Source organism: Sorex araneus, chromosome 4 (genome assembly GCF_027595985.1).
Source record: "Sorex araneus isolate mSorAra2 chromosome 4, mSorAra2.pri, whole genome shotgun sequence".
Taxonomy (NCBI): domain Eukaryota; kingdom Metazoa; phylum Chordata; class Mammalia; order Eulipotyphla; family Soricidae; genus Sorex; species Sorex araneus.
Window position 1 is genome coordinate 58,962,499 of NC_073305.1, and position 26,080 is coordinate 58,988,578.

The window sequence follows — 26,080 nt, forward strand, 5'->3', positions numbered from 1 at the left end:
CCATTTTCCTTATTCCACTGCAATTCAAATCTGCATCAAAAATCTCTTCCCTGGGGCTGTATAGCATAGTGGATAGGGTGCTTGCCTGGCATACAATCAACCTAGGTTTAATCCCTTGCACTCAATATGGTCCTCCAGAACCATCAGGAGTAATTCCTGAGAGCAGAGCCAGGAATAATCCCTGAGCATTTCCAGGCGTGGCCCCAAATCTAAACAAACAAACAAGCAACAAGAAAGTCTCTTTCCTGATTTGTTGCCTTAGGCTTCTAATTTGTACTTATATATATTTCCCTGGGTCTCCCAATTCTCCCGGGAGGCAGAATAATCCTTTAAAAGGTTAAACATGCAGAAGTCATGGTACATTGGGTATGCATTCGCCTTTTACACAGTCAAACTGGGTTTGATCCGTGGCACCGTATATAATAAAAAATGAGATTCCACCAGGAGTGATCCCTGAGCACAGTCAGGAGCAAGCCCTGAGCAAAGCTAGGTATGCCAGACCAATCTCCCCGCACCAAAAACCAAAAAAAGGTAAAAGAGTATTGTCTGAAAACACTAGATAACCTAGAGTAGGAGGAAAAGACACTTTTTATAATAATCCGTCACTGTCACTGTCATCTCGTTGCTCATCGATTTGCTTGAGCGGGCACCAGTAACGTCTCCATTGTGAGACTTGTTGTTACTGTTTTTTGGCATATCGAATATGCCACGGGGAGCTTGCCAGGCTCTGCAGTGCGGGTGAGATACTCTTAGTAGCTTGCTGGGCTCTGCGAGAGGGGCGGAGGAATTGAACCCAGGTTGGTCGCATGAAAGGCAAACACCCTACCCACTGTGCTATCGCTCCAGCCCACCCCCACATGCCACCAATATAATAATGCAGACTTTTAAGACTGAATCAGGAAGAAACACAGAATGTGAACAAACCAATCAAAAGAGCAGAAATCAAACTAATGAAAAGTTTCCTTAGCAACAAAAGCCCAAGGGCTGGAGTCATAGTACAAAGGATAAGGAGCTTGCCCTTCCACAGCCAATCTGAGCTCAATCCCTGGCATCCCATATGGTCCCCTGAGCACCACCACAAGTGATCCCTGAGCTCAGCGTCAGGAGTAACCCCTGAGCACTGCTGGGTGTGGCCCCCAAACAAAAAAAATTTTTTTTGTAATTTAATAAAGAACAAAATACCTAGAGTCAGAGAGATAATACAGGGATAGTAAAGACAATTGCCCTGCATGCTGCCAATGCCAGTTAGATCTCCAGTGTGCAGAGGACCCCAAATACCTCCAGAAGTGTCAAACCCTGAGCACAGAGCCAGGAATAGCCCCACATACAGCCAGGTACAGCCCAACACATCTTACCAGGATATTTCCAAAGTTACTTTGTCTGCAAAGTCTCCCCTGAGTGTCCTGCATTCAATAATTTTCCCAATTCTTCTTATTTCCCTTTCTTTCCTCCCTAGCACTCATTTCTTGTCTTTCAGTATGTGCTTTAGAAAAGCTGCCCGTTTATTACATCTGCTCCTACTAGAAGCTGTGCTCGGAAGGATATAGGCTTTTGCCTGCTCTGTTCTTTGCCACTTCTGTATCTACACTAATGCCTGACACAGTTTAGACATTTCACAATTATTTGTTGAATAAATAACCAAAGCAGTGCTACTGAAAAGTTCTAAAGTCATTTCATTATAAGTAGAATATTCCAAATGTGCCATGCCAATTGGGAATCTCTTCTTTGTCACTTATATGCTGTGTAACCATGAGAAACTACTTAACTTATTATGTCTCAACTTCTTTGTTGAAAAAAAATACCACAGCATAATTGCAATACCTCGGTTGTTAGGAAGTCAAATAAAATAAAAGACATCAAGAATTTGAAATAGTGTCTATAGCCTAAGCAGCAAGGAATGAAAAAGAACAGAGAAACTGATAGAAATGGGGCTATACAGGGAATATTTTCAGGGCTTTGCATTAGCCCAACTAAGAAAATTTGCTCTAGCACATAGCTGACCCCAGTTCAATTCCCAGCACTGTATATGGTCCCCAGATACCCTGCCAAAAAATCAAAAAAATTATGTACAAAGCAAAGAGCCTATCTAGCAATGTGCTTCTTAAAGGATACTCCTTGGTAATTATGCCAGTTGACTATTTTTGTGCACCACTACAGACATTGGCTAGAGCGATAGCACAGCAGGTACGGCATTTGCCTTGCACATGGCCGACCCAGATTCGATTCCTCCGTCCCTCTTGGAGAGACTGGCAAGCTACTGAGAGTATCCAGCCTGCATGGCAGAGCCTGGCAAGCTACCCATGGCGAATTCGATATGCCAAAAACAGTAAAAAGTCTCACAATGGAAACATTACTAGTGTCTGCTTGAGCAAATTGATGAACAATGGACAACAGTGCTACAGTGCTACTACATAGATTACGTTTGTATATGTTGTAAGAATCCACAGTCTACAGTTATCAAAAGAATGTAGACAGACCAGCAAACTGGCCTGCAGAACAAAGAAGTATTTTGTTCTGATCAGTTTGTTCAAACTCTAGACTTCTCTATAATTGGTGATCCTTGAAGAGAGGGAAAAATAAAGACAACTTCTCAAGATGCTGACCTCCGGCAAATCACCTTTCTGATTTGAGGACCATTAATCGGAACATTGAGCACACTGGAACAACAGCTATTAGAGTGATGGCCCCGTATATTACTACAACAGTGGCTGCTAGCAGGAAGTTACAAGTATTGAGAGCAACATTCTCACTCTCCAGATAATGACAATACTTACAAAGTTCTGACTGGAAACTATGCCAATCTTTGTTGGTTCCTTTTTTTTTTTACATATATCATCTCATTTAGTAAACTAAGAATTGAGCCTAAGTTCAATAACTATTGATCTTCACATGTCCTAATTGGATGGGGTCAGCAAAAGTCAAGAAGGCTTGATTCATGAAGCATTTCTGAGACTCCAATTTACAACCGATCACTGGAGAGAAAATTAAGATAATCAAAGAATGCTCTGTTTTAATGTCTCTGGCTCACATTGTTGTAATACTGAATAACCAATTAATATAATGAGAGATAAGAGGGAGGAGGATGTGATGATAATGGAAAGAGGAAGGGAAAGAAACAAATGTGGGAGAGAGAATGAGATAGAAGAAAGAGGTACTAGTCTGAGTAAAATAATTATCAAGTTTGACATAAATCAGAATCCAGGCATCACTAGTTTTTTTAAGCCCTTTTCGGAGCTTTCAGACTTACATAAATAATAAGACAATATCATGACCTTCTGAGTACTACCACAGGCCTTCCCCTCCCTTCTCAAGATTCAGGAGAGCAGAATCAATACGGAACCACTTTTCAGTTAAGACGCACCTGTCTACATCCCTCTAAAGAATTCTGTGTCATTTTTCCTCTGAGTAAAAATCCCATCCATCCCTCCAACCTGGCTATCAGTTTAGGTTATGCTACTTCAATATGAACACAATAAGATAAGGTTTATTTTCTCCATCAATCATCTAAGAAAGTCTATCAAATTGTGACAATTAATTTCATCAAGTGGTGAATAATAATTTCATTACCCATTATGATTGCCTCTAAATTTTTGTGAATTATTTGCATCATTAAAAATTCAATATTTGCCTAATATAAAATGCAGAGCTATTTCAATGAGACTTTTTTTTTCTTCTCCTTCTGCCTATGTCAGGCATAATTACCGGTGATATTTAGAGTGTTGAAAATTTCCCATTTTTTTCTCTTTTTTATAGCGGATGGGAAAAAATAAAGTTCTGGAGGAAAGTGAAAGAAAATGTCAAAAAATCAGATAAAATGATGCACATGCATAACTGATAAATGGTTCAGCTATTCTTAGGTACCATGAAACAGTCTGTATATTTGACTTCTATGAATAGTTCCCAAAAGGAGTTAGACTTTCAATTTTGTGGTCATGTCCAATGTTCTTGGCTTGATTAATAAAATAAACTGTATCATAGTACATCTTATCTAAATTCCACAATTTAAGGTATACTGTCAATGTTTCAGTTATTTCTGATTGCCTATAGCAAATGCCACAGATTGTCTGGCTTAAGCAACAAATATTATTTCTCAGTTTCAGAGGCCAGGAAGTCTAAGAACCAGCAGATTTTGTGTTCGGTAAGAGCCTTCCTCTTATGAATTTATGTCTTCATATGACAGAGAGTAAGACAATCTTTCTAGGGTCTCCTCTTATAAATAAAAGCATACTCCTATTCATGAGTGCACCACTCTCATGACACTGCTTAGCTTAAGATATGCACCTCCAAAAGCAATTACATGAGGATAAAGGATATTGCATATGAACTTTGGGGAGACACATTTAGTACATAAGATTCTATACTTGGCACTCAAAATTCTTGATCTTTTCACATCATGTAAGTACATTAATTCTGTTCTAGTACTTTCCACCCTTCCACTGAGATAGAGATAGTGAGAGATACAGAGAGAATACAGAGAGAGACAGAGACAGAGAAAGAGAGAGAGAAAGAGAGAAAGAGAGAGAGATGGAGAGAGAGAGAGGGAGGGAGGGAGGGAGGGAGAAAGCAAGCAGGCTAAATTCTCATTTATTATAAATTCTCATCTATTATTTGGAGTTAGCTCAGTTGATCTAGAAAGTATGTTACATTACCATATATTATTTTTGTATATGATCAGCCACATCTATTAAGTGCTAAGTCCCAGACAATTATGCACCATACTGCAAAATATATAATCAAATTGAGTCCTTTCAACAATTCCATGATAAAGATCTGGTATCTATTTTACATATAAGTTGTCATAGAGACTTACCACACTGAGAGAAACTTTTGAGGTAGCATTACAATTTTTGCAAGATATGGCTACCTATACATTGTTATGTGCAAATTACAAAAATTAGCGAAAGTTCATTTTAAAATGTCTTTCATAGTGTAAAGAAATCTGCAAATGGACACCTTGAATGAATGTAGCACTGTAGCACTGTCGTCCCGTTCATCAATTTGCTCAAGTGGGCATCAGTAATGTCCCCATTGTGAGACTTGTTGTTACTGTTTTTGGCATATTGAATATGCCACGGGTAGCTTGCCAGGCTCTACCGTAAAGGCACGATACTCTCGGTAACTTGCTTGGCTCTCTGAGAGGGACGGAGGAATTGAACCCAGGTTGACTGGGTGCAGGGCAAATGCCTTACCCGCTTAAATCTCATAATTTTATGAAACTCTTTCATCCGAGGTAAAGAGGTACAGTCAATCTCACAATAACCATTAAATAAGAATTCACTCTTTGTATACCACAATATTAAGTTTAGGGATATCACAAAGATTTCTGGCTCTGAGATTCTGTCATAGCTCATTTGAAGAATCGAGTAATTACCTGAACAATTAAAGAACTATACAGAGGAACTAAACAGTTTAATGAAGTTCAAGAACTTTCCTAAGGCAGAACACAATCAACTATAAATGAATTATAGAGTTAACGAGCACTGTGGCTTAGAGATGAATGAGATTGATGAGGCTGTGTTTTGGGACACTATCATGGTGTGTGTGTGTGTGTGTGTGTGTGTGTGTGTGTGTGTATGTGTGTGTGTGGCATTTAGAATGGACTTTAAGAATCAATAAAATCTAGCTGGGCAGAAGGAATATAGTAGGGAGGGAAAGTGAAAAGCATTCTTACTAAAACCCCTTGCTCTAAGAATAAAATTTTAACTCTGCTTAAATTCTGTGTTCATTTCTTCAATCAATAAATACTTCTCAAGCACATAATGTGCTTGGGATTATTGTGACCACAATCCTTACTTTCCAAGGAGCTCAGAGACTGGTCGGGAAGCCCCAGAGTGATCAGTGCATTTGTGATGAGATTTATGAAGGGAAGAGAAGACTAAAATATCATACAATGAGGGATAGAAAAAGGGAAGACCGGTTAAAAGTTCTGAAATAGGATTTAGCACCCCCTGGGTCAATTCTTTCACAGAGATTCACTGGCAATTATGGAGAGTGGCTGATTTGGGCTGCTGGTTAAAGGGTAAAAATTTATGTTTGGTATGAAAAACGAGCCACTGTACGGCAGGCTAGTTGGCCCAACATCTGTTTTCTTTGCCTGCTCTGCATTCTGCCACTGCTTCTGGTTATAACATCTTAATTCTTCTGTTAGAACCAACTGTCCCTGACATTGATTCATTTGGTTCAGGTGAAGCTGGCTCCATCTCTGAATTGAGAGGTAGTCATTCTAGGCTCTGCATTTCTGAAGCCTGGATAACTGATTCTGAACTGAACAGCTGACTTAGTTGATCAACAAGAGCCATAAACGTTGGAGGAGTCTTCTGTTGTTGCTGTTGGGAATACTTTCTGTTGGGGGAATCACAGCTGATATGTGGGGTAGAAACCTATTGAACTCTTTAAGGGAGGAGGCTGCCGGAGAATGAAGACAACTCATGAAAACAGCTGAGAGGAAAGAGAGATTTTTGGTAATATCTATTAAGCCTCCAGATTCAGCCTGTTATGCCTTGCAACCCTAGACCTTTCAGTTACATAAAATGATGAAATATTTCCTTCATCATTTTGTTTGGGGGTCAAACCCAGCAGTACTTGGGTTTACTCCTGGCTCTACATTGAGAGATCAGTTCGGAAAGGCTCAGGGGATTATATGGGGTGCCAGAGATCTAACCTGTGTCTGCTGCATGCAAGTTGTGGAAAGATTGTATGGTATGCAAAGCTGAAATATTTGCTCTGTTGTCCTTTACAAAAAAGTTTGCAGATCTCTGATATAACTTGTGTTTCCCTCACAAAGGTATGCATAATATATCTAAGAGACCTAAGAGATTTGGTGCTTTTAAATCAGATTTGTTTTTTAAAGATGGACAAATGAAGGTGTAAATTTGGACTCCCAGAAGCTGATGGCAATGTCATTAGTGTATCATTGTATCACTGTCATCTCATTGTTCATCAATTTGCTGAGTGGGCACCAGTAACGTCTCCATTCATCCCAACCCTGAGATTTTAGCAGCCTCTCCTTACTCGTCCTTCCAAACAGTGCTGTATTCAAGGCTCTTTCAGGGTCAGGGGAATGAGACCCATTATTGTTACTGTATTTGGCATGTTGAATACACCACAGGGAGCTTGCCAGGTTCTGCTGTGTGGGCGGGATACTCTCGGTAGCTTGCCAGGCACTCCGAGAGGGACAGAGAATGTATATAAGAGAATACAAGCAAGTATGTTAAAACCAAACACATGTGTGCTGCTTTAGGTATATCAATGGGCTAGATTATAAGAGGTTGCACAGCCACGAATGCTAATAATACATTTACACTGCTAATAATACATTTATTCAAAGCATTGTGATTTTAAAAGCACTGCAACCAAATTTTTAAAAACATTACAACCATCATATTTTGTATTCTACCCTATAGCATGGTTCGCTGTCCGATTTTTTAAATTTTGTTTCTGTTTTTGGGTTATCCCCAAAGGTACTTGGGACTTACTCCTGGTTCTCTGCTCAGAGATCACTCCTGGTGGGCTAGGGGGACCATTTGGGATGGCAGGGATTAAACCTAGGTTGGATCTGTGCAAGACAAGCACCCTATCCCCAGTTGACTGTTGACTGTTTCTTTTTTTTCTTTTTGTTATTTGTTTTTATAAAAGTCATGCTTCAGATTTTTCTAATTAGTAGAAGAGGCTCCTGGTTGGACGTTAAAAGTTTCTAACATGGAACTTTCCAAGACAGGCTTAGAAGAAAGGAAGCTTTCTTGAGCTTTCAAAGACCCTCATGACAGTCAATTGAAGAGAGCAAAAATTTCTAATTGGTTTTGGGCACATAAGTATCTGACTGTTTAGAAAACTGGGAATTCTCAAGCATCTGACAAAAATTTGGTCTTTTTTTTTAAGTGTTAGTTTTTCCTAGTGCAATGAGGTATTTTAATGGCATGCATTGTGCTGTGTTTTATTCATTTCCCCCAATAACCTCTCTTTGTGGTGCTCTGTTGTAGCTCATCAATCTGTTATTTGTGGTCAAAAGTTACTTAAGCATGCATCTTTTGGTTTGAGGTTATGATTATGGATTTTTTATTTTCTTTATTTATTGTTTGGCATGTTTGATCATCGAAAGGGTATTCTGTGTGGTTGGTGCATTGAATTTGTTATTGATGTACAAAAGACATTCATCACTTATTTATTAGGTGCTATTGATTTTTTATTTTTACTCTTGGGGAGACTGGGATCTGTTTGTACTATTAGAACTTTGTAAGTCCTATTGTAAGTAGTATCACTAAGCCAAAGAGACCCAGCAGGATTATTATCATACTTAGGAAGAGATAATATGTCACCCATTAAAATAATGAAGCCCTACTGTGTGGGTGGTCTTAGTTAAGAGCTTTATACAGAATCTCACTGACTCAGCATCTCAGTCATAAGATAAAGTATTCACTTTCTTTTATAAGTGAAGATGCTGAATTTTAGTCTGTAGCTTGACTAAGCTCACGCAACTAAAACAGTAACCAGTGTGCTAGTCATTTTGCTGAAGAACTTGCACACCTTGGTGTGTTATTTTCACAGCAGCAGATAAAGCAGCTACTATCATTACTGCTGAGTTTTAGAAGAGAAGATGCAAATAAGTTAGAGAATGGATGCCAAGCCACCAGACAGCAACAGGTGAAGCTGAGATTGGAGACCAGATAACTTGACTTTCGGGTCGTGTTTTAACAAACTTGTGATAAAACCCAAGCTCCCGTTTGTCAGAGGTGAAACTGGGATCCCACAGATGCAGAACACTCCAAGAAGCTGGCTCTCCCCTGAATGCCTCTGGCAGAAGGCATCTCCTTAGGGTCACCCATGTCCAGGAAACTGTCACTTGAATGGAAATATGTAAGACAGGTATGAGGGGGTCTCAAAGAACCTGTTGGTGCAAGAATTGCTTACAGGACATCAAGAGTACACTAGTCTTTAAGGCCTGGTACTGCTTGATCCGATAGCAGAATTATAATGACCAAAGTTCCTCACTCCTACAAATTGGAATGCCTCGCCACAGAGGCCGGGTGGGGCGGGGGATGGGATCAGGGGGTGGGAGGGATACTGGGTTCATTGGTGGTGGAGAATGGACACTGGCGGAAGGATGGGCTCTCGAACATTGCATGAGGGAAAAACAAGCACAAAAAGGTGTGAATCTGTAACTGTACCCTCACTGTGACTCACTAAAAAAAAAAACTAAAAAACAAACAAATAAAAAAAAAAACCAACAAAGTTCCTCACTCCTAGTAGTGACGTTATCTTCCCAACTTCCCACCAATTCCTTTACTTCTAAAACCTTCCCCTGATTTTCCTTACAAATAATGGCTCTTCAATACCTACTTATCCCCAGACTAGCCTCACACCTTCTATGAACCATCCTAGATAATTCCAGCCTTCCCTTAATTCTCCTTTCAATGTAGTAATTTCTACCACATGGAGTGTTTAATTTCTTTTATGGATTCTCTTGTGTTGATTTAAACTTGGAGGTATCACCCGAGAATCTGGCACATGGCTGTATGCTAAGTAGGCCCCGTCCCACATTTCAGAGGGCCTGATTATGGAAGGGACATAAATTGGTGTTAAATGTACCTGGCTTATGTATACCTTGCATATGAAATGACAATTTTTTATTGCTAGTTGAATTCTTGGTGCGCTGGATATACCACCTATCACAGGACACAAATGGCCATGACTCCATTATTTCTGTACCAATGTTTTGTTTGTTATTTTAAGATCATTACAATTTCTTCCAAAAGATGAATAATCAGTTATGAATAACCAGTATGGTTATGTTTTCTAGCACATCATAATAGTAGCCTTCTTATTTCAGCTAGACTTTTAAAGCTATAGCGTTAACCTTAAGTAAGGAATATGAAAACACATTACACCAAGCCTTGAGAGTACAAGCCTTAAGGTTCCTAGTTCATTTTCCTTATAGAATTTATTGCCTATATTTGAGTTGGGCTGCCAGGATATCACCGTATCACTGTCATCCCATTGCTCATCGATTTGCTCAAGCGGGATGGAGTAACATCTCCATTGTGAGACTTGTTGTTACTGTTTTTGGCATATCGAATACGCCACGGGTAGCTTGCCAGGCTCTCTGAGAGGGGTGGAGGAATCGAACCCTGGTCAGCCTCAGGCAAGGCAAACGCCCTCCCCCCTGTGCTATCGCTCAGGCCCTGCCAGGATATACTGGTCCATTTAAGCAACTGTTTGCTGATAAGACAGAAAAGATTCTCAAAGCCCAGGAGGAAAGGAGTCCATTGACTGAAGCAGCCACTAGATGGCAATCCCGGGCTGCAAATGTTTTCTACATTATGACAAAAGCGAGTTTATGAGCGCTTTGCTAAAGTGCAGTCAAGATGCAGTTTTAACCCACGTTTCCGCATACATTTCCACTTGTGGCAGGAATATTGCATCTGATTTGGAAATGTTTGAAGCATGCTAGTGCCCTTACATTCTTAATTATTTGTTAATTCAATCAAGTAGAGTTAATTGACTAATAAAGAGGAACTATAGCTAGGTGAACAGATGTAATTTTAAAATGTTTCAGTTGAGTTTCTTTTAAATGTAAAAAAATGGTTTTGATTTATTAAAAAGAAGCACAAAGATAATGTGGAAAGGAAGTGTGTCTCAAGAAAATTTCCTCTCCCTTCTTTAGAAGGGGGTTTCTATACATGGGGTTGCGGCTATGCTATGTGACTCTCTGTCTCTGTTTCTGTCTCTTTCTGTCTCTCTCTGTTTCTCTCTGTGTGTCTCTCTCTCTCTTTTGATTTTTGAGTCAAACCCAGAGATGCTCAGGGGTTACTCCTGGCTCTGCACCCAGGAATCACTCCTGGCAGTGCCTGGAGGACCATATGGGATGCTGGGGATTGGACCCAGGCTGCCCACATGCAAGGCAAATGCCCTACCTGCTGTAATATCCTTCCAGCCCCTATGTGACTGTCTTTTATCCAGAGCTGGTAGAGCCAGGAAGAGAGGTCAAAGCAAAGCCATTTCACGTGGTCCACTGTATAGAGGGCTACTCTGTGGAGAATCTAAAACTCCTGACTATTTAATTAATACTGAAAGCAATACTGAAGCCTTCCATTTCCTCTGATCAAATCATTTTAATCAGGTTCCATCGCTGGATGCGCTCAGGAAATGGACTAGACTGGAATACATTTCTATTTGACATTTAAGAAGATGATAATGACTGAAGAATTAAGCTTTAAGTTGATTTACAGTGAATTTCCAATCCCTTGCTGGCTAGGTGTACGTTGGTAACTGTCAAAAGTGTCAAGACTATTAGATCCTTGACTGTTATATCATTTTCCTGAGTTAACCACAAGACAACCAGGCCCTTCCATACAATCTTTCATTGATGATACCAGACAATACACACCAACTGTAATTTCTATATCACCTCTTCAAAACTACTGTGTTACTCCGTAGAAATAAAAAGGTTTGATGTCACAGATAAAAAGAATTATTAGATAAGTCAATAATTCTTATTTGGGGGTGATTTGGACCCCCACCCCAGGGGATAATTGGTAATGTACAGTGATGTGTGCAGTGTTGGAATGTCTGATGGGTGGGAGTGGGGAAACTACTGGTCTTTGTTCAATTTATATCAATAAAATTTGTTCTCTTTTTCCATTTATAACTTTTAGGAACCTCTTACAACTTTTTAGAGTTTAGGGGCCTTGCTTTACAACCTACAATGTAGAGGATAGTCCTTGCAACCAAGAATTATTGTGCGCAATGCTGAGGGTAAGAAACCGAAAATCTTAAAATAAATAAATAAAATTAAAACCAATAATAATAAAAAAATCTTTCACCTTTATCCAGTGGTATGGAAAGTGTTGGTAGTTCTAGGAATTCCACAACAAGAGGACTGATGGTACTATTTGGGTTACAACATCCATCTCTGAATCTCCCTTTCACATTCATTTCTCTTTTCTCCTCTCCTCGCCCTCCCCCCATGTTTTTTCAGTTTTTCAGATAAACTTGCTTTTTGCTTTATGGACAATTTAGAAATTCCCAGTAATATATTTGATTTCTTTTCTTGTCTATTTTCACATTTCTTTCAAGTCCATACAGTGAGCTCACCTGGTACTGTTGCGTCTTTCTTCTCTGTAAAATGGGGAAATAAGATCTAATGCAGAGAACTGTTGTGTGTTACACTACAGTCCTACCTGAGTAATCTCTCTGCTCTTACCTCCAGGCACCGGTATGAACCAGTGCCATACCTAGGGTATATGGTCTTGCCCTCCTGGTCACAAAGGCAGACCCAGGGATGAGTACTTGACCTAGGCTAAGCTCACTGAATTCCCTTACTGAAGAAGTAGGACCAAAACGGGGAATCCATTGCAATTTTTGTGTTGTTATAAGTGGCCCTCATTTTATTCTCTGTGTGTATATGTGTGTGTGTGTGTTTGTGTGTGTGTGTGTGTGTGTGTGTGTGTGAGAGAGAGAGAGAGAGAGAGAGAGAGAGAGAGAGAGAGAGAGAGAGAGAGAGAGAGAGAGAGAGAGAGAGAGAGAGAAGCTTCCCTTCAGTGTTCAGAGAGCTGGCAGGGGAGGGAGTGGGAATTCAAAGATACTAGGTGCATTTTACAGAACTGATTCTCAGGGCAGTGCTGGGGGCAGTCAGAGTCTTCATGTATGTGTCGTGTGTGCATGTGTGAGGCAGGGCAGCGTGTAGTTCCACGCTTGAGCTACAATGGTTTCAGGCACATACTCCAGACCTACAAGTTATCTCCCCTGATCACAATATATTTATTTCTCTCTTCTTTTTGGACGGGATCAATAGTACAGCGGGTAGGACATTTGCCTGGCACAAGACAAACCCGGGTTCGATTCATCTGTCCCTCTCAGAGAGCCCAGCAAGCTCCAAGAGTATCCTGCCTGCTCGGCAGAGCCTGGCAATCTACCCGTGGCGTATTCTATATGCCAAAAACAGTAACAACAAGGCTCACAATGGAGATGTTACTGGTGTCCGCTTGAGCAAATTGATGAACAATGGGGTGACAGTGTGACATTGCTACGACAGTGCTTTTCTTTTTACTGGGGGGCTTGGAGACCACAGTCAACTGTGCGGGGGGTGGGGGGCTTTTCCTGGCTCTGTGATCAGGAGTGACTCCCAGCAGTGCTTGGGGGATCATATGTGGTACCAGGGAGAGAACAGGTGCACGCATGCAAGCACCTGGACTAGTTTTCTAATCTCCAATATACTTATTTCTTTAAGCTCCTCTTCTTACTTTAATACAAGACTCTCTTTCATTTGGGGGTTTGCTCTGTGAATCTGTATATTTATAATTTTGTTCTCCTCTTTTCTTACATCTTTTTAGAACCCGTGTTCCCCACAAGTTCTGCAGCTCTGCGAGAGTAGAGTGGTGGTGGGTGTTGCTTCCTTTTGGTGGAAATGCCCTTGCCACCCACCCTGCACCTGTAGATGCTTCAATTTAAGACCATTGCAAAAGCCATATTTTCCTGGAGCCATCTTAGGCTTTCCCAACAAGAAAGGCCAACAGTTTGTCTCAGAATGGAATCCTTTCTATTATGTATTCATGATTGTTTCTCTGTGAGTGGCCTCGAGTACTACTATGCACATTAAAGATGCCCAATTGGACTTTATTAAATTAATAAATTATTCATTTCATTTATTTGTGTCCTGGTGGTAACTTCTTTAATAATTGTCATCTCGGGGGCTGGAGTGATAGCACAGCGGGTAGGGCGTTTGCCTTGCACGCGGCCGACCCGGGTTCGATTCCCAGCATCCCATATGGTCCCCTGAGCACCGCCAGGGGTAATTCCTGAGTGCAGAGCCAGGAGTGACCCTTGTGCATCGCCAGGTGTGACCCAAAAAGCAAAAAAAAAAAAAAAAAAATAATTGTCATCTCAACTTTTTTCCAAGCCTATAGCAAAATGCTAAAATACATTGAAGTAAATTTTAGAGAAAGCTAGGGGCTTATTTAGAATATTTTGTGCCTCATAAAGCTTTTATTCTGTTCTCCTATTAAGAATGAACACTTTTATTCAATATTTTATTCGGATAGTACAGAAGACAAAGCCAACCACAAAGGAAGCTCTTTTGTCTTGACTGTTCATATTCAACAACGTTACTAATTATTTCACATTTATTTCATTTTGTAAACTGGCATAAAAAGATTTACCAAAGCAAAAAGACATGATGGAATGCTTTCAAAAAACTTCCAAGAGGGTGAACATAAACAAGAGAATTTAAAGTATAGTTAAACCATTCAGCAAAGAGAGATGAATTCTGAGACCCTCAAGTGACAAATCTAATGAGGATAATTTTAATTAACTTTTGGTTGGGGAGTCAAACACAGTAGTTTTCAGGGCTTACTCCTGGCTCTGTGCTCAGGGATCATTCCTGGCAGTTCTTGGAGACCATGTGTGGCATCCAAGATCAAACTGATGTTGTCCAGTGCAAAGCAAGCACCTTATCTTTGGTCTTATCTTTCCAGGTTATTTGGGAATAATTTAAAGTGGCATAAAGATAGGGCATCAAATGGCCATTGGAGATGGTCATTCTCTTCCAATTCTCCTAGTTCCTTGAGGAAGAGACTCTCAATGTGGCAGAAGTTTATGTTCATCTTCTTGTTTTTACGGAAGAACAATGCATTAACATTTGGAGCCTCCCTTAACAGGGAACAAAATCAATCTAGAATTTACAAACATCAGTTTGTTTTCATTGAAGTTATTCTTATGATTAGTCTCTATCTGGCAGAACAAGATTTTCTTAAAAATCTACGTTAGGGGCTGGAGCAATAGCACAACGGGTAGGGTGTTTGCCCTGCAAGCTGGGTTCAATTCCCAGCATCACATATAGTCCCCTGAGCACCGCCAGGAGTGATTCCTGGGTGCAAAGCCAGGAGTAACCCCTGAGCATTGCCAGGTGTGACCCAAAAAGCCAAAAAAAAAAAATCTACGCTAAAAGATGGGAGTATATTTTGAGAAAACTATAAAACAGTGCAGTGGTGCTGGTGGTGCACAGGTATGGTATAAGAAAAGTTGGGAATGACTGAAACTGCAGAAAGATATAGTGAGTGTTACATGCTTTGGATTTTAGTAAGTTCAATTTGAAAAAAATGACGTACTAGTAAATGAAAGTCTTAATTTTTCTCCAAGTCACATTTGAAATAGAATTTTGCTATAAATCTCATCATTAATATGTATATGTAGCATTCATTTTTATATAGCTTTAAGTTCTTATTTCCTCTGTGTCATTTTTATGTTACATTTTACTTTCCAGTTTCTGTGTGCGAGCACATTTATCTTGCTTCCAACAGAACAGAACAGCACACATTGTCATATTCTGATTCTGACAAACTAGGCAAACCTCTGCCTAATCCAATTATTCTCTATAATTAAAGCAGTTAGTTTTAAATTACAACTGAGCTTAATGTGTAGGGGGAAATAAATCTCTCTTTTTAATTTTCTAGTGCCTTAGTTTTATCCAGCTTTGCAAATTGTACTTATGGCCTGTCTATAAAATAAACCTAAATGTAAATTATGATTTAAAGCCCTCTGGGCAAGCTGTTCTGTTTTATTTGTTAGAAAGCAAATGAGACCTACTTTATGACCTGTTTACTAAACTGAAAATTTAAAACCAAGGGATTTAAAAGACAGACATCAACTATATTGCTTCCATAACAACAGAAATTACTAAATAGAAATATGTTTTTAGAGCAATATGTCTTTAAAGAAGATTTTTCTTATGTCATTCTTGTAAATGATATAGTAATTGGAATTTTATTTTATTATTTTTTATTTTGGGGGGGCCACACTTGGCAGTGCTCAGGACTCACTCCTGGCTCTAAATTCAGGGCTCACTCCTGGTGGGGCTTAAGGGAAACCATAAAGAGTTGCAAAGTGTACTGCGTCTCCCTTTAATCCATAGCCTATACAGTCACTGGCATTATGAAGCTTCTGGGTCTGCAATTTTTTGATGGATTCTTAGAGTATCACTGTATCATTGTATCACAGTCATCCAGTTGTCCATCGATTTGCTTAAGTGGGTGCCAATAACGTCTCCATTAGTCCCTGTCGACTGCTAGTGTAGCCCCATGATATATTGGGAGCTCTTTCAGGGTCAGGGAAATGAAGACAGTCATTATTACTGTTTTTGGCATAGTGAGTACACCACAGGGAGCTTGCCAGGCTCTGCCATGCAGGCGGGATACTCTCGGCAGCTTGCGGGGCTAATTTATTAGAGTAACAAAAATTTGTCACTCATTATTTACAATGATCGAGACAGGTGATATGTTAAGTGTATCATTGGGATTCTTAGAGTAGTTAAAATTAAACTTAAAGCTCTTTCCTGTTTCTCAATGCCCTCCCCATAGTCTCCCTGCCTCTCGCATTACCTTCCCCTTGCTCATGTACTCTAAGTACAATGTTCTTTTTGACTTGAATATCACAAGCTATTCCCATTTTGGGACTTTAAGCATCTTTTCCTGCATATTTGATATTATACTTTGGTACCATATCCTAGTACTAAAGGTGTACTAATGGTACCACACCTTTAGTTCGAGGAGGAGGAGGCCTGAGCAGCCCCACCCTCATGAGTGAACTGTGGTCAGCCTCCAGCAAGCATGGTCTGTGTCCACTATGGTGCTGTTTTGCCTGTCGATGTTAATGTGAAGTCTCAGTATTGTCTTTCAACATATCTTAATAAAGCATGTTTCAAACCTTATCTCTTGAAACAAATAAAATTTATTGTAAGTGAAAAAAATGGTGTACACCTTTAGTCAATCTAAAGGTGTTGCACAGTTATCACCTATCACATCACACTAATTTTGTTCATAACCTGTACTGGTGTCTTAGGTGATGTTATTTGATCACATACTTCCTTTACGCTTCCTCTCACTAGATAGATCTTCCCGAAGACAGACATTCTATTTGTTGTTGCTATCATGAATTCCTTGTGCAGAGAGCAGTTTCTAATTCTACATTCTTTAAAATGTAAATAATTGTTGAGTGAATAAGGAAATCCGTATATAAAGTACATTTGCAGATCTGGAGAAGTGACAGTAGCGTCACACCAAGCATTTGGGTTTGGGTTAAATTGACTATTTTTGGATTTTGTGTTTTTTTGAAATAAGGGTTCCTATGAAGAAAACTTAATTACTTGTTCCTTGATTAGTCTTAGCCACATACAGAGAAAGTATGTACTTCTGATAATACTTTGGGTTGAAAAAAACCATCACCAACAAAGCAATACTGCTGTTCAGAGTTGTGTGATTTATCCCCACTTATTAAACAAGATATCTGATGTTAACTTTGGAAGACTTAAGGTTTTGGTCACCTTGGAAAACCCAGATTTAGAATTAAGCTCTACTGGCTTCCTTTCTATTAAGTGTCCTCCAGATTGTGGTGATTTCTCATCTTACTTTTTAAGTGCCTGATATTTTTCATTTCAAATATGGGCAAAACCTTTTCCTTAGTTTACTTTTTCTTTCTTTCTTTCATTTTTTTTTTTTTACTTTTTGGGTAACACCCGGTGATGCACAGGGGTTACTCCTGGCTCTGCACTCAGGATATCACTCCTGGCAGTGCTCAGAGGACCATATGGGATGCTGGGAATCAAACCCAGGTCAGCCACCTGCAAGGCAAATGCCCTACCCACTGTGCTATTGCTTCATCCACTCCTTAGTTTACTTTTTAAAGAGTAAATTAAAGTCAAAGGGAAGAGAGAAGCTTTTCTTAAATTATGTCTATTTTTTCAAGTTATACAGTGCTACTTAACACATATTCTTTTCTCTATATAATAATTTTTCCCAGAACTTAGAAAAATTAGATATTAAGAAGCTAGTCTTAGTTTATTCTGATTAAGCAAGTGTGAGCAACCTTAGTCCCAAGACTTGCTTAGGAGACTATTTCACTCAAACTTAACACATACAATATGACTTAACACATACAGTGCTCTGAACCTTCTTAAAATTTTTGAGAAGAAACCCACTAAAAAATACCTCTATTTAAAAAAATACTTATTATGTTACTAGTTATTATAAATGTTTTGGAAAATTCCTACGAGTTGTGCTTGTTTCATGCGCATTGTCTCCTGGTTTATTTTAATCCATGACTGTTTTCTCCTAAAGCTTTAACCACCCAAGAGCCTGCATGAATATAACCAAGACACTAATTGTTCTCACCTCAATGTACAAACACCATAATGTAATCTGCTTGCTTAGTTATATGAAGTATCACTTTGCTGTTTATATAATAATTCTAATTGTGAAGCTTTTTAAGTACCCAAACAAATGGAGCAAATTGCGATTGCTCTGTGAGACCAGGGAATGACCTTCATTTGAGCACAATGATTTGCTTACTGTTTGTCTATGCACAGCTGAACCACATCTTAATTCTAGGTTCAAGCTTAAAAGCTGCAACAAATTCTGATGCTGCCAAAGACAAAGATGGCATCCTGATGGCGGCCACTGAAGAGACAAACAGTTGCAAAGAGAAAAATGAAGCAAGTGACAATCTGGCAGGCAGATTGTCTTCCTGTGCTTTGAGTAGGATGAAGGTTGAGTACATGTGTCCACAATGAGAGAGAGGGTGACCAGTAATCTCAGTTTGCTAGTCATGAAAAATAACTAGTCATGAATTAATAATACTGAAAGTCACCTCCTCACCCCCTGCCAAAATGAGTATAACTTTTTGCATACCAGGTTATTGTGTACACACTTATCTGGAGATATGTGTGCACACAATCATAGATATAGAAAAACAAATAATTTGGGTATTCGAGCATTGTATAACTGAGATTTAAACCTGAAAACTTTGTAACTTTGTAACTTTCCACAATAAAAAATTAAAAAAAAAAAAAAAGAAAAACAAATAATAATTATTTGTAATTATTAAATAATAATTACCAAAAAAATTCCAAAATACTTGCAATTTCAAGGTATTGTGATCATAACTAATATTTAATTTTTTTTTAACTTTTGGAAATAGGCATTAAGATCCGGATCCAGAAACACAAGTATCTCTTAAGAAATTAAGCAGTAGGGGCTGGAGCGATAGTACAGTGGGTAGGGCGTTTGCCTTGCATGTGGCTAACACGGTTCGATTCCCGAATCCCATATGGTCCCCCGAGCACTGTCAGGAGTAATTCCTGAGTGCAAATCCGGGAGAAACCCCTGTGCATCACCAGGTGTGACCCAAAAAGCAAATAAAAAAAAGAAATTAAGCAATAATTAGACCAACCAGGGCTTATATAACCAATAGACATTAAAAATACTTTAAAGATTCTGTGTAAAACAGGTACTTCCTGCTTAGACTTTTACTACAGCTGCATCTATTATAAGAGGCCTGGGTCCAAGATTTCCACTGTGAATTTGTAGTCAAGCCTGATTTACTAAAATATAAGTAAACATTGAGCGATAGCACAGCCGGTAGGGCGTTTGCCTTGCACGCAGCCAACCTGGGTTCGATTCCTCTGCCCCTCTCAGAGAGCCTGGCAAGCTACTGAGAGTATCTCACCCACCTGGTAGAGCCTGACAAGCTACCCATGACGTATTCGATAAGCCAAAAACAGTAACAAGTCTCTCGATGGAGACATTACTTGTGCCTGCTCTAGCAAATCGATGAACAACGAGACGACAGTGCTACAGTGCTAAGTACATGAAAGTCTTCAAGTGCTGTCATGTTATCTGTTAGAACAAGACTCACTCCCAGTAAGAAGAGATCATGTTGATTACTTCCTGAAAGGCTATTCTATTAATCCTTTCCTACCATTATTAAAAATTACCCCAAGCACAGGCAATTTGACTTTTAAAGCAAGCAGGAAATGAAATCTTGAATGGGAAGTGAATGTTTAGTTATCTTTTTTGGCTTTGTGTCATAGTCACCCTAATGACAGAATGTAACATTCTGTAAAAGAAACATCTCTGTTAATGTGGAAAAGAACAAGTTTGGTCCCACTAGAGAAATTCTTGAAGAGAAAACAGATCCAGCTAGGGAACTGGCTGCCCTACTTCTCAGCTGAGCATCCATTAGTCATAAGGTCGCGAGAGATAAGAGTGAGTTTCAGTTTAAGATTACTCACCAGTGAGAGGGACTCTCATTCATTGTTGGTGGGAATGCTGACTGGTCCAGCCTTTTTGGAAAACAATATGGACATTCCTCCCAAAACTAGAAACTAAGTTCCCATATGACCCAGCAATACCACTCCTGGGATTATATCCCAGAGATGCAAAAAAAAACTCCAAAAACCCCCACAGTAGAAATGGCATCTGCACTTGTATGTTTATTGCAACACTGTTCATAATAGCCAGAAAGAATCTGGAAAAAACCCGAGTGCCCGAGAACAGATGACCAGTTAAAGAAACTCTGGTACGTCTACACAATGGAATACTATTCAGCTGTTAGAAGAGATGAAATAATGAAATTTGCATACAAGTGAATGTACATGGAGAGTATCATGCATAAGTGAAATGAGTCAGAAAGAGGACAGACATAGAATGACTGCACTCATTTGTGAAATATAAAGTAGCATAGTATGAGGTTAACACCTAAGGACAGAAGAGATAAAGCCAGGAGGATCATGCCATGGTTTGGAAGCCAGCCCCACATGCTGGGGGAAAATGCAGTTGGGATGGAGAAGGGACCACTAAGTAAATGATTGGAGGGATTGATCGGGATGGGAGATATGTGCTAAAAGTAGACTAAAGACCAAAACACGAGGGCCTCTTAGTTTCCGTATTGCAAATCATAATGCCCCAAATTAGAGAGAGAGAGTAAGAAGAAAAGTACCTGCCACAGAGGTAGGGGACAGTGGTGGCGGGAGGGACACTGGGAACAATGTTGGTTGAAAATGTGCACTGGTGGAGGGATGGGTGCTCGATCATTATATGATCCATTATATGATCGAAACATAATCATTAAAATTTGTAACTGTATCTCACAGTGATCCAATAACAGTTATTAAAAAATTACTCACCCAAATATACAAATTGACAAAGTGGTGACTGCAATGCAAGGGTTGGGGAAAATAAATAATTGTTTACTCATGAGAGAAGAGCTAAGTGCTATCCATGACTAACAATAGATTTTCCAAGTGCATAGGAAAAATTGAAAATGGAAATACAAAGGAAGTCTTGGTACTTGGTACTTGGTTCCAATGCACCCCGAATCTTTCCTCCTCCTCTGCCAACACCCACTGTGTAGTTATTCTTTTCGCAACAGCCAAGGGATCTTTGAAGTATACGAGTATGATTATATTACTTTGGGGCTAAAATCCAATTGGCTTTCCGACCCTATAGATTTCACTTTAGCCCTCTTTATGGGCTCACTTTTAGCCCTGCTCAGCTCCTTGAGTCTTTTATCTGTCCCTCAGGCTTGCCAGAGTAACTCTCTGCCACCAGCAATAAGACCAGTGAGAACTCTGGTCTCAGCTCTGCCCATCTCTCTCTTTGCCTGACTAGCTTCTTCTAATTTAGGTTCAACTTCAATTGTCATTTTGTGGGGCAACTTGCTGATCAACCTAATGAAAACAGTTACTTTTCTTTTTTTGGCGGGATGGAGGTAGGGAGAGAGTGGGCTACAGGAGCAATGCCCAGGGAATATTGAGTCTCTCTCTTTCAGGAATCACTCCTGGCAGTGCTTGAGGGCTGGGGGAGGAGGGATGAGCTTCTGGGATTCGGGGGATAGCCCAGATGGACCGTGTGAAGGGCAAGTGCATTAGCTACCATATTATCTATCTCTCTGACTGCTGGAACAGCTTCTTTTCTTCAACTTGGTTAATCTCCACCAAACCATCTCACATCTTTCCTGCACACACAGCTGAACTACGGGGCACTGGACCCATATTTAGGGTAGAATTTAAGGTGGTTTAAGTTTACCAAAATATAACTTTGTTGAATTCAAGTGCTAACAACACAGCTTCAATAAAATAATTCAAAAATTATTTTTATTATATATGATACTTATAATTCTAGTAATCAGTATGTGAACTTTTGTTATTTTGGTATAGGGTCGATATGTTATATTTGAGGGTTCCAGGACTGTTCCCGGTGATAGTCAGCCTACCTGCAGATTTGTGGCATGGTGCCTGGCCTCAGAGATCCTGGTTGACCACCATCCCCAAAGCTTTCAGTGCTGAGGAAAGGGCATAAATTGAACTAGCAGCTTCCTGCATATTGGGCATGTGCTCAGAGAGGAAAAATAATTTATTATCATGTGTGACAAGGCAGCTGCAAACTCCCCTCTGGTGCTTCTCTATGTCACATCTATGATGCACACCAAAGATATAACTTGATGCACACCAAAGACTGCCTTGGTGTTGATGCAGAAATAAAATATTTTGGAATCAGGCTTCCAGGCATGATCCTTGAGCTCAGACCCAGAACTAAGTCCTGAACACAGCTGGTATGGTCCCAAACCTCCTCCTGATGAAGTAGGAAGTTATGCTTCCCTTCCTTCTGGACAGAAATGGATTAAGGTAAATATGTTGAATATGTTAAATATCATTTAGACCAAATGAGGTATGGAAGAATTAAAATTATAACTGTTATTAAATTATAATTAAAATTATAACAAATTTTTATTTTTCAGCCTTGCCATTATTTAAAGTTTACGAAGAATTCTTGACTCAAAAGGGACATAATAAATATGTTAAGGTTATTCAATAAATAATTCACTAGTCATCTAATAAACAGTACATCAGGGGTTGGAGAGATGGTACAGTGGGCAGGATGCTTGCCTTGCATGCAGTCTACCTGGGTTCGGTCCCCAGCACCCCGTATGGTGTATTGAGCCTGCCAAAAGTGATCCCTAAGCACAGAATCAAAAGTATGACTTGAGCACGGCCAGAGTGGCCCCAAACATCCTTGGCTCCAGCCCCCCTTGCCAGAAAAACAAAAGACATTAAAAATGACATATTTAATAGTCATCTGTTTTCTATTTCATGATTTGTTTTTTCATACAAAATATCTTTCTAAGTTGCAATTATTATATATTCACATGTTGTGTGAATATGCTTTCCGTTGGGGGTGCAGAGACAGAACCAGGAGAAGAATTTTGAAAATGGTTGGAGGGCTGCTAGCTTGCTCTGGCAGGACAGCAGCGAGGAAGCATCCCACAGCCTCTTTCATTTACTACCCTACATACACACATCTAATGCACTCAGTACAAAGAAAGCATTAACGGGAAAAAGGGGTTACAGGAGAGACATCAAGACATCAAGGCTACATTGTTCTGTCATGTCTGAAAGACCAAGGGTCACAGCCTCCAGAGAGAAACGCAAGGCCAAGCAGCCTGGCACCATGAGCTACAGCCCCTTGCACCTGGAGGGATGGGGGATGTGAGAGAATGTCTGCCTCCCACAGCTGAGCTGGTGAGGGATCTATGAGAAAGGGGAGATTGCTTCGATGTAATACTAAGAGCTTAAAGGCAGCCAAAGGAAGAGATGTTAACCTTTTCTAAATCAGTCCAGACACATGAGTCATTTTCATGGGGCCTATGTTTCTGCTGCTTGCAGGTCAGTCTCCATGGGCTCATCCTAACAGTTCTGGTTGGGCACCAACATTCACACATTTTGGTAACAAATATATGTGTGAATATATATATATATATATACACACACATATATATACATACACACACACACGCACACACACACACACACACACACACACACACATATATATATATATATATATATATATAGACAGTAACAAGTCTCACAATGGAGATGTTACTGGTGCCTGCTTGAGCAAATCCATGAACAACGGGATGACAGTGATACAGTGACAGTGTTTTATATATATATGTATTTGTTATTTGTTAATATATTTGTTATATATGTAATATATATTGCACACACACATATATAGCACTGTAGTAGCACCGTCGTCTCATTGTTCATTGATTTGCTCGAGTGGGCACCAGTAAAGTCTCCATTATGAGACTTGTTGTTACTATTTTTGGCATATCGAATATGCCACGGGAAGCTTGCCAGGCTCTGCCATGCAACCGAAATACTCACGGTAGCTTGCTGGGCTCTCCGAGAGGGATGGAGGAATCAAACCCGGTTGGCGCATGCAAGGCAAACGCCCTACCCACTGTGCTATCACTCCAGTCCAGATATTAAATGTAATGAATTATTGTGAACAACTCTATATAAATTAAATTTTAAAAAATAAAATAAAATATAGAACATTAGTTCACAGACATAAACCACTACAGAGAGGTCCTCAACTGGGCATTCAACCACCACTCTGCAGCCAGTCCTAAGGGTTGAGGTCTACCCTAAAGCATATGATGAATGCAGGGGCTCCTGAGCCAGACTGCCAAGTTGGAACCCCAGTCCCACTGTTTACCTGGGCAAATTAAGTGACTACTCAACTATCAAACAGAATAACAAGTTCCTGCCTTTAAGCGGTTAAAGGTTAATATGTAATGTTATTTTACACAGTTAAGTCTCAATAACTGTTACCAACTAAGTATGTCTCAAAATCTAATAAAATTTAGGAATATACACTGAAATTAATTATGCAAAGGAAAAACTTTTTTTTTGCTTTTTGGGTCACACCCAGCAATGCAAAGGGGTTACTCCTGGCTCACTCAGGAATTACAATATATATGGGTTTTTTGGAGGCAGGAGTGGGTGGGGAAAAGTTGCATCCAAGCAGTGTTTAGGAGCCCCAGGGCCAATTCTGGTGATAGCCAAAGGGGCAGATTCAATGTATGTCCTAAGGATGTGGAGCTTCCAGGATGAGAGTGGTCAGGGGGTAACAGGGTCACCTTGGTGTTGCCCAGGGGCCTCCAGGACAATACTGGCAGTGCTCACAGGGCCACATGGCTAGGTTTCAAACTAAGAACCTTGTGCATGAAAAGAATATATATACCTGATGACTGAGCTATGCCCTGAAATTTGTGGTTTTATTTTTTCTCATTCTATTAACTAACAGAATTCAACACACAGAGCCTATACAATAATTTTGAGTCCAAAATTTATTTAGAATACCTAATAATTTCAAATAAATATTCAAAGATTAACAACAATGCAGAATGATTGAGTTGCGTGAGTCACAGGCATTTTCACATTGATGGGGCTATGGTGGTTATCTGTGACTATAAGCTTGCTGAGCAAGCACAAGTGCTGAGATGCATAAATGAGTTAGAGATAACATTTGGTGATTATTTCTTCGAAAGGGAAGATTAAAGCAAATATTAGACTTTGAATAGTAAGACCCAAGCCTTGAAAGCATCTCTAGTCAATTATTTGAAATGTTCTCATACATTATTTTTTCACTTCCCTTAGATTGCAGATGCCATGATGGCAGCAATTTTGTTTCTTTGGATCATTGCTGCATCTCTAGCATCACGCATAATAGTTAGCCTGAAGTAACTCACACATCCAAGAAAGAGGAGGCAGTGACAGGCTGAACAGAGAATGGTGAACAGAATTTCATGCTCTTCTCTCTGGGTTTTCCCCCTGAGTACAGGTGTATGTGGAATTGGCATGTAGCTGATACATGGGATAAGACCTGATAACAAATAACCAAATGAGCACCATGTGTTTTGAACTATTCTGTGTTCTAGAGAAACCTTTCTCAACCTAGGGCCATATGACCATGAAGATATCTCCAGGATATTCTAAGGGGACCAAGGTGAAAACCACATAAATGGTGGCTTTGCCCTGAGAGTAGGGGGGCAACTGGTAGGACTAGACGGCTGGGACGACAGTCAGAAAAAGGCTAACAAACACTAGTCTAGAGGCTGTCATTTCTAGAAGCCTGAGACATGTTGAGATGTGTCTTGTTTGGGAACTCTCTAGAGATGGAAAGTGAGAAAAAGAGATATTTTCCAAGTCTCTGGTCCTTCTACATTTGGCACAAGAGAAAATCACTGACTTCTGTTCACAGAATAAAAATAATTCATATGATTGACAGAACAGAGAGGAGAGGGAGGGGGGAGGGAGAGAGAGACAGAGACAGAGACAGAGACAGATAGACAGAGAATAAGCTTCTCCAAGGTGGAGAAAGAAAAAGTAGAGAATGGCTCTTTTGGGAGAAGGTTATATACAATTTCTGGTTTTTTGCTTGTTTGTTTGTTTTTGTTGTTCTTG

The 26,080-nt window shown here is 39.8% G+C and overlaps 1 protein-coding gene across 9 annotated transcripts in view; it reads right to left on the bottom strand.

The window, feature by feature from the left end:
- The window catches only part of CADPS (calcium dependent secretion activator), a 527,814-nt gene that overhangs the window by 226,843 nt on the left and 274,891 nt on the right, over positions 1-26,080 (bottom strand). The gene's annotated exons all lie outside the window — the stretch shown is intronic.